General features: G+C 55.2%; 1 long non-coding RNA gene across 1 annotated transcript; it reads right to left on the reverse strand.

Moving 5' to 3' along the window:
- Positions 1-2,390: 2,390 nt before the first annotated feature.
- Positions 2,391-5,392, reverse strand: LOC148774774 (uncharacterized). The gene is made up of 3 exons (XR_016035417.1): positions 5,113-5,392; positions 3,647-4,071; positions 2,391-3,059 (listed from the first exon to the last, which is right to left on the reverse strand). It is a non-coding gene; the product is annotated as an uncharacterized LOC148774774 (long non-coding RNA).
- Between the last annotated feature and the right edge of the window lie 6,643 nt (positions 5,393-12,035).

Consider the following 12,035-nt stretch of genomic DNA (forward strand, 5'->3'; position numbering starts at 1 on the left):
TTGCCTCATGGCATGTGGGATCTTCCCAGACCAGGGCTCAAGCCTGCATTGGAAGGTGGATTCTTAACCACTGGACCACCAGGGAAGCCCCCATAGAATAAGTTTTTTAAATACATAAACTGCATGGGGTTATAAAGGAAACCATGTGATAAGACCGTAATCAAAGCTAATTTGACATGTCTTGTACACACGTGTGCACGTGTGTGTGTTCAGTTATGTCCGACTCTTTGCAACCCTGTGGACTGTAGTCCGCCTGGGTTCTGTCCATGGGATTTTTCAGACAAGAATACTAGAGTGGGTTGCTATTTCCTCCTTCAGAGTATCTTCTGGAATCTCCTACATTGCAGGTGGATTCTATACCCACTGAGCCGTAGATAAACCATGTGATAAAATAATCATCAAAGTCTTTATATGACTTTTGTATGTGTTGTATATATTACTGTATCACAAAAATTTGTGATATTTGTGCTTCCTCATTAAGGGATTAAATAACTACCCAAATTTTGATGTACTGATGATAGAAACAGTACTTCAAGATACCTGGAATCATTGCAGCATGATTTGAAAATAATTGTCATTTCAGTTGAGCCAGGATTCATGAAAGAAATGTCAAGCTGTAGTTACAGATCAAATAAAGGAAAGGTGTGATAACGTGGTTCCATCCAAGGCCGTGAACCCCAGCCCGCCTCATCTGTCATCCATGAGTCAAGATTAGGCACCCCTGGCCCAGACCAGTCATTGCTGGGGGTCAGCTTCATTAATAGCACCCTCCAGATATCAAATTTTAATCTATCCCAAGTGTCTTTATCTTCAATGCAAGACTTTAACTCATTAGCATTTATTGTGATTATTGATATACTTAAACCTATTCCTGTGACCTGGTTTCAGATTTTGCAAGTTTCCTGCGGTTCTTACCCATCCACCCCCATTTCCTACTCTTGTTAGGTAAGTCAAAATATCTTCCAATTCTTTCTTCTTATGGTTTGGAAGTTTTATATTTCTATTTATCTAGTAGTTGAAATTTTTTAACATGCATATTTGAATTTAGCTCTCCCCACCCGTGTCTGTCCCCATGAACAAGATACACCACTTTTCAGTTTTATTTCACCTCATCCTCTCCCTTCCACTGCCCAGAATGAGATCATTTGGATTCTCCTCCCAGACCGCTCAGAGTATTTTCCAGGCTTCGTCCCCTGATAAAAATAGTTTCACTGGCTCCTGGAGCCCATGTCTTCCTCTTTGGTTCATTTTTCGTTTTGCTAGAGTATCTGAGCTAGTAATTATTTTGGATGGTATTTGTTGGAAATAAACTCTCCTAACACTTGGCACGACCCAAAAAAGTGTTTGTTTTTCCTCCTAACTGAATGGTTGTTAGGCTTGGTCGAGAATTATAGGCTCAAATCACTTTCCCTCCAAAATGTGAAGGTGCCCCTCCATTGTTTGGAACTCACAGCTGTCTCATGTCAGGCTTATCCATTTCTTTTATTTTTGGAGGTAATGTGTCTTTTTCCCCACTGGGAGCTTTTCTTTGATCCCTCTCTCCTCTGGGTTCTAAAGTGTCCTCCTGTGTCCCTTCAGCCCAAGGCTGCTCCCGCGTATTCTTTCCCGAAGCATTCCTTTCCTTCTTCTCTGTCCTTTGGAATTCCTTTACAAAAACCAAATGCAGAAAACTGGGCTCATGTCCCATTCCTTAACGTTTCCTTCCAACATTATAACTTTTGGTCTCTGACTCTGTGTTCTGGAGAATTCCACAGTTTGACCTTCCAGCTCACTAGTTCATCACTTAAATGTGTCCACTCTACTTCTCAGCCCACCTATCAAAGTAGTTTTTATTTTGGCATCCAAACTTTTTTATGTCCTAAGACACTGACTTGATTTTTGGAAATATCTTTAAAATATTTCTCCCCATTTACATTTCCCCTGGCTGTTTCCTATCACCTCCCCAGTTTTCCCAAATTTTTAGCCCTGGCATAACAAGGCAAGCACGTTATTATTTCCAGCTCACCATATCCGTTTCCCTACCATCCACAAGCCAGCCACTAAGCTAACACCGCATATTTTAGAGTTTTGTCACACCAGCTCCCTGGGTGCCCATTTCTGCACTAGTTAGACTGGGCGTATTAGTCAGCTGTTGCCACAACAATGCTGCATAACAAACCACTCTAAAGCTCCTGTGTCTTAAGCAACAGTCACTGATGCTCACACTCACGGCTCTGAGAGAGGATATGGGTGGGTTCGGGACTGCTCCAGGGCTCCCTCACCCTCCTTGGACCAGTGGTGTCCCATTAGCACATGGGAAGGAATTTGGGAGGAAGTCGGCGGGGGGGGGGGGGGTGAGTGGACAGCTGCAATCTCAGCCCCACCTCGTGCGAAATCCTTCATTTGTGGCTTGCTCTTCATATGCAAGGTTTCCTGTTTGTCAGTCAACAAGTGGTTACTGGCCTTGAAATTGTGTTTGTGGGTCTGACCAGCTTCTGGGGGCATCAGTGACTGTTCTGGGGACATGTGGTTCCCTGCTCTTCTAGGTGTTGTTCATTAATGTGATTTCCCCTGTCTACTGCCTGCTGCTTATCACAGCTGGGGTGGGGTTGGTCCCAGATACCCCTGTGCATCACCCTGACGGTAGCTCAGGGCCCTTCAGCCGCTGCCTCAAAGCCACCCATCAACTGCCAGCAGTTTCTTCCCTGGAGCCAGAGCAACCACCCACCACCCCTAGGATTTCTTGGGGTATCTGGGCTTCAAAGGAACCCTTCCTGTTCTCCTGGTTATAATGAGTTTTTTCATTTTCCTGTCATTTCTAGGCATTGAGGATAGAGTACAGACTGTTAGGAAGCATCTGGACCATCAACTTGATTTTTAATCTCTTTGAGGCATCTAAACCAGTCCAGTTCTCAAGCCTTGGATGCTTAGTCCCTGGGAGCAGAATTTCCAAGGACCTGTGATGGGTCTGCTGGTTGCAGGACCTGGGTCTGGACCAGGGCAGGCTGCTGGAAGGGGCTGCCTGCTTCCACCTGGCTGCTGCTGGCCTCTTGAGGCCTAGTTCAGGAACCCCATGACCCCTGGAGGGAGGAACCCCAAGGTGGTGACTTAGGGGTCACTGGGATAACCCCAAGGTTTTCTGACTAGTGGTCAGAGACTAGTGGCTTTAGCAATAGGGAATTGGACCGTAACTTTGGTGGCAGCAGCCCACACTGACAATTCTCAGGCCAAACCCGGCAGGTCCCAGGACATTTGTGACAGGGCAGGTCCCTCTGCCATTGGCATCTTACCCACACACAATGTTCAGCTCACCCCTGGACCGACAGGATCCTGAAAAGAAGTCCCTTCCCCACCTCTATGTCCAGTGTTTTCAAGCAGAATCATCCCCAGCTCTTTTGCTCCAGTTTCTACTCTTATTTGTCATCAAAATTTGAACAGAGGTTTGGAAACCAAGGGCTTCCCTTGTAGCTCAGTCGGTAAACAATCTGCCTGCAGTGCAGGAGACCCGGGTTTGATCCCTGGGTAGGGAAGATGCCCTGAAGAAGGAAATGGCAACCCACTCCAATATTGCCTGGAAAATCTCATAGAGAGAGGAGCCTGGTGGGCTGCACTCCATGGGATCGCAAAGAGTCGCGCACGACTGAGCGACTAACACTTACTTACTTACTTGGAGACCAAAAAATGTTCAGAAACCACCCTTCCTGAGGCCTGGGACCACCGGTTGTGTTTCCTTCTCCTGTCAATCTGGTGCTTTCAAGAAGATGCAGGACCGCACTGGGTTCAACTTCTCTAAAAGTAAGCCAACCTGCTTTTTATGAAAAGATGGGAACTAGTAATTTGGGATTACCTTCCTCCTTTCTGGGGCGGCGCCAGGGAAGTAATTAAAGGGTCAGAACTATGCTCATCCCCATAGGGCTCCGGTGAGGGCACAGGCAGAAGCCCTGGCTGTGACTCCCTCCTCCATCCGTAAGCTAGGAAGAGCCCCACCTCCGGGCAGAGTGCAAAGAGCAGCAGATCTGCAGCCCCAGCCGTGGAGGGTCCATATCTCAGAGTCCCGGGATGGCGTCTTTCCTCCCTTCAGTAGGACCCAGCCTGGGAAGACAGGGGCCACCCCTTATTTGCGGTGACCCTGAGACAGACGCCAGGCAAGGAGTGAGGCCAGGACTGGCTCCTGGGCCCCAACCTATGCCAGGGGACAGTTGCGGGTGGCGAAGCCCATGAGTAGCGCCCCACTCCGGGGCCCCGGGACGCTCTCAGGGCATCCTCTTTCCCTTCCGGAGTGCTGCATTTCAAGACCCCAGAGAGATATGCGGGGCGGACCCCAGGGCAGAAAGCGACGGGCGGTTCTTAAGCAAATCCCCTCTGCCCCTGGGGTCCCGCTCCGGAGCCGCCACGCGGTGTCACCGCCACCCCCTCCGCACTCCAGGGCATTTTTCCGGAGAGCGGATTCGGAGGTAGAAAGCCCGGGGGTCTTGGGCAGCGAGTCAACCGCTTTCGGAGCTCTGCTTCGGCCCCGGCGAAGAGCTGGCAGACGCCGTCCTGCAGCGCACGACTCGGGGTCCGCGATGCCTTCCTCCTCGACCCGCCCGGCCAGCCCATTGGCTCAGACGCGCGCCGCCCGCGTCTTCGCGAGATCCCATTGGCCGGCGGCCGCGGCTTAGACAAAGGGAGCGGCGGCGGCGGGCGGCGATTGGGCCGGGAACAGGATGGGGAAGGCGTGGAGGGGGCCAGAGAGGAGGGGAGAAAGAGAGCTGGGGCCCGAGCCGGGGGAACACCCGCACGGGCGGGGGCGGCGGTAGGGGCGCGGATTGCGCGGGGGAGGGCGGGGCGGGAGGACAGCGAGTGGGGGAGGGGTGGAAGAGCGAGGATGGGGAAGCAGCGAGGGGCGGGGGCGCGGAGCCGCGCAGGGAGGGGAAGGCAGGGGGCTCGAGGCCGGGGGCGGGGGTAGAGGCGAGGGGTTTAAGGCGAGGAGGGGGAGAGCGGGGGTGTTGGAGGGGGAGGACTCCAACGCCTGGTGGAGGCGGGGGCGGGGCCGAGCGCCCCTGGAGGGCGGCGGCCGCAGGGCGCGGGGCGGCGGGAACCCGCCCGCCCCTCCGCCCAGCACCCCTCCCGCCCCGGGGCTCCTGCGCGCACCGCGGCCGCCGCTGCCTCCTCGTCTTCCCCGAGGGTTGCACGTCCGTCTCCGCTAGCTCGGCCGCGAACATGGAAAAGCGGGAACCTGGGTCGAGAAGGACGCGCCCGGACCCAGGTCTGGACGTGCAACCCGAGCCGCAGCCTAGCGGCGGAACGCGCCGCCCCTTGGCCTCGGAGCCCCTCTCCGGGACTGCCGGCCGCGGGGTTCCTCTGCGCGTCCGCTCGCAGGGAGGAGATGCGGGCCCTGGCGCTGGAAGACGTGTCCGGCGCGCGGACAGGAAGCTCGTCGCGCTTCCTGGAGAGTTGGCTCGGCGGGGTGCGTCTCCTGGGAGGGAGGGATGGGCCGTGGGGCGACCGGCCGGGCGGGGAGTGGCTTCTGGGGGCCCCCTCGCCAGCGGCGGGCCCGCGAGGCCGCCCTCGGAGCGCCGCCAGGTACGTGCGTTTTCTTTTTTTCCCGCGCGCCCAGAGCGCACTCCGGGTAGGGAACGAATAAAAACCCGGCTGGTGTGTAAGAGCTTTTCGCTGCACACGTGTCTTTCTGCAGGGCTCGGGGAGGGCCGCTGAATTCGGGGTACACACTGGCCTAGTCTCTGCCTGTGGCCTCGGTCAGAGGACTGTCCCCTACTCCACCTTGGGGCTCTTTGCAAAAGCCTGTCCCTTTTCTCTAGGTTGCGTTTAATTTGCCGAGGAGACCATGCGCCCTTCTCGGCTCCGGGGCTGGGGCTATGGGGCTTTGAGCAGTCTCCCTCCCTTACCTCCTGGAACCCCAGGAATTTTCAAGCGGGGCCGCTCATTCTGAGGGACGATCGCTGGAAACTCAGGATGGGGAAACCCGACCTTGGTCCCGCGCTGGGCGGACAGGTCCCCTTGTCCAGTAGTTAGCTACACGAGTCCCGGACTTGCCTGTTAGGGGAGGCCCTTGGGCTTTGATTTTTGGTGGTTTGGGGAGGCCCTTTAGCTGGCCTGGGGCGGACTCCCTCCCCTCCCCCATGCCCACTTCAAACAAAAGAAGTCTTAGGAGAATCGTTTCCTGGGGATTACTCTTCCGAATGTGAATCTCTAGTTTCCCCCTCCCCAGTTCTTAGGACAGGACAGCCTTTACAACAAAGGGGAAGGTTGGAGACTGTTGAAGGAAAGGGCGCGCTTTTATTTAGGGAGACTGAGAGAATGCACATTTTACTTTCTTCCTATTTTCTTACCTGATTAATGGAGTTTTAGGTGATGTTTGGATATGGGATATTTTTGTTTGGAGACTGTTTCAGGAAAAGAAGAGGGCTAGATCGATGAGAAATTGGCAATTTGGTCTCCACCCGGTGGGGAAAAATACCCCATGGAGTGAAACGTATTGCTTGCCCTTTAAGGGAAGACTGAAAATTAGGGATTTGATGGTTAAAAGGGAGGGATTAATTTTGTGTCATTTTCTACGGTGCCCCCACTCCCACCCCCGCCATAAGTCGGAACAAAGGGCCCAGGTGAAAGGGTTCAAATCGGGCCCGCTGTAAAAACCTCCCAGTTTCCGCGCACCAGCGAATATTCCCATCCGAGTTTGGGTTGGAAAGAAAAGGAATCAACGCCCTAGAGTCTGCATGTGTACCAGTACCCAGCTCGCGAGCCTCCACTGCTCTGGGGAAGCCTAGTTACCGGGCTCGGGAGCGAGGGACCCGGTGGGCGGGAAAGGCCTCTCCTCGGGATAAAGTGCACAGTTTCAGTTTCCACCTTGCCCGGAAGAACGGAGAGGTTCTCGGTGTCTTGGCGGCGCCCGTCCCCGCTCGGCCGGCGTGGCGCTCCCGACACAGACCCGCATCCACCAAAGCCCGGGACCTCACGTCTCTCGAAATACTTAAAACTCAACAAGCCATAAAAGGCTCCTGATTCCAGAGGAAAAGGCGTCGAAGATTTATGGTCCCCTGGATTCCCCACACTCTAATTATGCCTGTTTTTAGTTGACTTATGGGTGGTGACCACTAAAATCATTTTCCATTTGGATTTTTTTCTTTTAACATGAAAAATGCGAGCTTCACATTTTCTTACCGGCTTAGGCAGGCATTTTTCCGTTCGGGAAGAAAAATCCGGCCTCCTTCTGCCTTCTCTGTGGCTTCTGGCTGGGTGTACTGGACCTGTGGAACCCCTCCATGGCCCCCTTAATTGCAATTTAGGGGAAAGTATTTTTTTTTCTTTTTGCGATCGTTAACAGGTATTCGTCCCTTGAAGCACTTCCCCATGGCACACTAATTTCCCTGTGGATTGCTTGGGGTTCAGAACCCTGCTCCCACTAACTCTGGCCCAGCGACTGGCGGTGAGCCTAGCCAGAGAGCAAGTCCCCCTATGGTCCCAGCTCCAGTAGTCACCCTCATCCGCCCTTCTGGGAGCCTGGGGCATTGAGGGGTACCCCACCATGGTCTTGAGGGATCCAGAACCGACCCCACGCCACTGTCTGGCGACCCCATCCCCCATCTTCCCTTTGTTCGCCACCCGGGACTCTGAGTTGAAAGTGGCAGGAAAAAAATAATTAGATGGAAATCAAAGATTAGACGGGGCACGCTGGCTGGCGGCCTCAGTGAGGCCTGGCTGACACTCTGATGGAGCCTCATAAATCTTCACGGGCCTGACAAAAGCTGTGTCCTCTGGGTCCCTGGGAATTTGGGAACTTACCGATCTCCTCACAGAGTCCTCAGGGGCCTCAATTTCTGCCTGGCGCAGAGTTCTCAGAAATGGATGAAGGTGTGGTAGGGGAACGGGGTGGTTTGGCCAGCGAGTGACCAGGGCTCCAAATCCCCATCCAAGGAAGGGCAGCAAATACCCGCACCCATTTTGCTAGCAAGTATTACAAGGGTGCTGTATTCCCCTACCTGAACTGCCTTAGGAGGGGTGTGGTGGGGAGGACAAAAAGGGCATGTGTTGGGGGGGCCGTTAACCCCTCACTAGCGACTCCTTTGTCTGGCCAGTCCACTGCTGAGACAAGTGGCATCCTGGCCTGTGCACTAGGCATCAAAGTCGGGAGTGCCAGCCTGCCTTCCCAGGACCTCCTCCCTGGTTCAGGTGTGCCTGCTGTGGGTGGGAACCACTGATGCAGGTTCAGCTGAGCCTGGAGGTCTCTGCACCCTCTTCCAGAGGTCCCAGCATCTGAGGTCTTGGGGCCCACGTGCGATCCACCCGGGAGCTGTGCCCCCGGCCAGCCTGGGTGGGAGAGAACGTGAAAGAAGTCTCGGCCCATTTAGATCGTTTTAAAAACTCGAATTTGGGAAAATAGTAACCGAGCTTTCCAACACGGGGAAGAGGTGGGGGGGGTGTCTTTTTTTTTTTTTTTAACTATACCCCCTTGTGGCAGTTGTTTTTGACCTTTACATAGTGTTATAAGAAATGTTGCAACGTTTAATTTCTATTGCCATGAGATATAGAGAGGGTAGCCCAACATTTTGAAGTAATTTGATAAGGCTTCGAGTAGCAAATCCGAAAGGAGGGCTGGCGGCCCAGGTACAGTTTCTTTATAACCTGAATTTACAATGAAAGCATTCTCCTTTATGGATATAATAGATTAGATTTCACAACTTAATTCACCGGAATGGCTCCGTTTAAGGGAGCTCCGGCTGATTTTATTACGCCAAGCCAAATTGGATGTTTGTGGTCTTAAGGAAAAGCGATTGTGACATAAAATATATAATTTTTAAAGTAAAAAAACAACGGGTTCGACCCTGTCCCCTCCGTTCTCCATCCTTCTTCATCACCCTCGGTTTCTCAGTTTGGGAAATACCGAGAATTATTTGTTTGTTGATTCCTTCGGGTGAGACAGGAACTCACACTCGGGAGGGGGCGGTCAGGGAAAAGCCACTCGCGACCCTGCCGGGGGCTCCGCGAAGCCCCCGACTTTATCGCCCCGGTTCCGGCCGGCCAGCCAGCGGGCCTCGCTAGCGGCGCGCACTTGGTGCCATTTACCCGGAAAGGATTGGGGCCCCGCTCCTAAGAGTCCTTGGAAAAGTCGAAATGCCGGCCCAGGCACCACCGTCTTGGGGCCCTCGGAGCTCTCGCGGAGGGCCGAAGCCTCCGCTTGCCCCCGGCACCGGACAGCCTCCCCGACAGCGCTGGTGGGATGGAGAAAGCGCCCCTCGGAAAGCCAGGTGCGCGTTCCCCTGGCAGAGCCCGCGGCGGGACACCGGGAATGGAACAGTCTCACGCTACTTTGTGCAAAACAACTGCACTCCCGCTGGGCCCGCTCCGCGCCCGCCTCGACCACAGGGGCTGGCTCCAGGACCCGCCTTTTCCCGTGGGGAGTGGGCATCACACTCAGGACTGTCTAGGGCCCGCCAACCCCCCGCCTCCGTGCAGATCCTGGAGGCCGCCCCCTCCGCGCCCAGCAGTTGACAGTCGCTCCCCGCGGCGAGACCGGCGCGGCCCGCCCGGCTGGCGGAGGACCGTGGGGGGATGGGGGACTCGGTGGCCCTGCCCGGGCCTGGCCCGCCAGCGCCCGCGGCCCATTCTACTGTCACTTCTCATTACGATCGGGCTCTATTCTCCCGACCGCATCGTCCCCTTCTCCGCCTCCCTCCCCCCTCCCCCATACTGTGTGGTTTTAGCCCAGATTTAGCCCCCACCCCCTCCCCGAGGATTGGGGGCGGAAGGCTGCCCTGAGTGCGGTCCACCCTTTACCAGGTCGATTTCTGACCAGAGACCCAGCCTCCGACGGGGGAGCCGGGCGCGAGCCCGTGTTCCTGGGGCCTGAAGGGCCCCCGGGCGCTCCACGTGGCGTCGGCGCGGCCCGGAACCCCGCACCCTGCGCTCAGAGGATGGCCTGCGTTCGGATGCGTGGCTGGCGGGCTGTGGGTGCGCGCCTTAAATTAAATCTCCGCAGCGTCTGACCTTGTTTTTCCCTCGGTCTGATAGCCGCAGCAGCTGTTTCTTTTTTTTTCCAGAATTCCTGCTGCTGGGGGAGGGGCGTTATTATTATTATTTTTGGTTGTCGCAACCTCCTGGAAAAATTCCCTGGTCTCAGAAAGTAACAATAGCCTGGCGGATTTCTGGAGGAAGTGCCCCCTCCCCTGTTTTCTCCAGGGACGCTTCTGCCCTCAGGATGCTAAGGAGACTTCTGTGGGGAGTGGGGACCAATTCCCCTACTCTGGCCCCAGCCCCCTCCTCGGCCTTCAGAACCTCTCAAATCTACTTCGGGTCTGACTCCCAAATCTACCCTGCGGTCCTGCCCTTGCCCCCATCACTCCTGGGAAAGGTCACAGCTCCCTGAACTGGGGAGTAGTCTCCTCTAGCATCGGTGGGGATAGGGACAAGAGGTAGAGCTTTCCAGCACCGCCCCCTGCCCTGGGGGCGGGGAGGGGGGTGTCCTGTTCCTTGGAATCCTATCCCTGTTTGCTTTGGGGGTCAGCTTTAGACCAGAGGCAGTTAAAGATTAATGGGCCTGGGCCCTGGGGGATGGGATGAGGGGGCTGGGGAGGGAGTCTGGTCCATCCCTGGACCATCAGTCCCCTGCTGGCCTGTGCACTCTCTGTGCTGGGCATGAAGTCCTGTTCCCTGATGCTTCTCCCTCACCCTTAGGGCTGAACCTTGGCTTCAAGCGGGCAGCAGCAGTCCGGGGCCCACCTGTCTGACCCGGGAGGAGGTGGGGTGGGGCAATGTAACTCTGGCTGCTAACTATACACATGACCCCAATTCCAGCTTTACTCCTAGGGACTCCCAGTACCTGGAGTGGAAAGCAGAGAGGAACTCTGGCCCCTTCCCCCGCTGGGGCAAGAAGCCAAGGAAAATGGCCAAGCCCAGGAGGGGCCAGGGAAAGCCAGGTTGGTCAGCAGGTGCTGCAGTGTGTGACTGGTCTGGGCCTCCCTGTATCAGCCTCACTGGACTTCTCTGGCACTGGAGGTGTGGGGATAAAGGTAGAAGGGCTGCTGGGGGCTCTTACACAGTCCGGCCTGGGCCTGCATCCCCCCCACCCCCATCCTTGGATAGAGAGGGGAGGGGGGCCAGGGGAAGAGGCCTCTTTGTACCCAGTGGTCCCCAGGAACACCTGACCCCTCACTCAGGAGGACCCTCACTGCAGAGCCCCCAGGACCTTCCTTGAAGCCCCTCATCCTGCCCATAAATGTATTTACCCTTGTGTGACACCAGGTGCGTGGCTTCTGTGACGCAGGGTCCCCGGCCTGCACGAAGACAGGAATTGAACTTTAGTCTCCAGGCAATTAAGGTGGCAGGGACTATAGTTCATTAATGGTTGTTATGCAATAAAAACGATAAAATGGCCCTGATTTTGCAATTTTAAAATGCAATTTATTTTAATTTATGTTTCTAAGTATTTATGGGGTTTCATCGGGGGGCAGCTAGGGTATCACTGAGGGGGTTGGGGCCGCAGCCCATCCATTTGGAGGGACTGGGAGTGACTGAGATGAAATGGGACTTGGAGCAGTAGAAAATACAGAGGAGACTGAAGGAGTGGGCCCTGGCTTTAGGTTGGTGAGAGCTGGACATTCTGGGCTGCCTTTTACAAAGCGGTGGAAACTGACTCCAAGGCCTCGCCCTTCTATCCCTGGCTGCTGCAGAGTGGGCTGGGGAAGCACTCCTGAGCCAAACATCTGGAAGCATGCCGGGCAGAACTGTCTCCGAGGACCCTGGGACCTTGGGTACAGAGGTTTCCCCACCCCGCCCTACTCGTGGCTGGGCAGGTTCCTCAGGTCCCGAAGTAGCCTGCCTGTTGCCTTTGGAGGCTCCTTGTGTCAGAAGCCTAGCTATGGCTCCGTCCCCCTTTTCCTGGCCTTATGAGTGAGTCAGATGTCCGTTTCTGCAGCCTCTGGAGGGTCCAGCTGTCCTGTCCCAGCGCTGTGTGCCTAACCCAGTCATCACATGCACTGCCAAGGCCTGAGGGCCCAGACACTCTCTGTAGGTGTCTCTCCCTGGTTTCCTTCTGCACCCCTTCACCCCCCACCCAC

Source organism: Moschus berezovskii, chromosome 20 (assembly GCF_049115385.1).
Source record: "Moschus berezovskii isolate FMDL1 chromosome 20, NW_MosBer_1.0, whole genome shotgun sequence".
Taxonomy (NCBI): Eukaryota; Metazoa; Chordata; class Mammalia; order Artiodactyla; family Moschidae; genus Moschus; species Moschus berezovskii.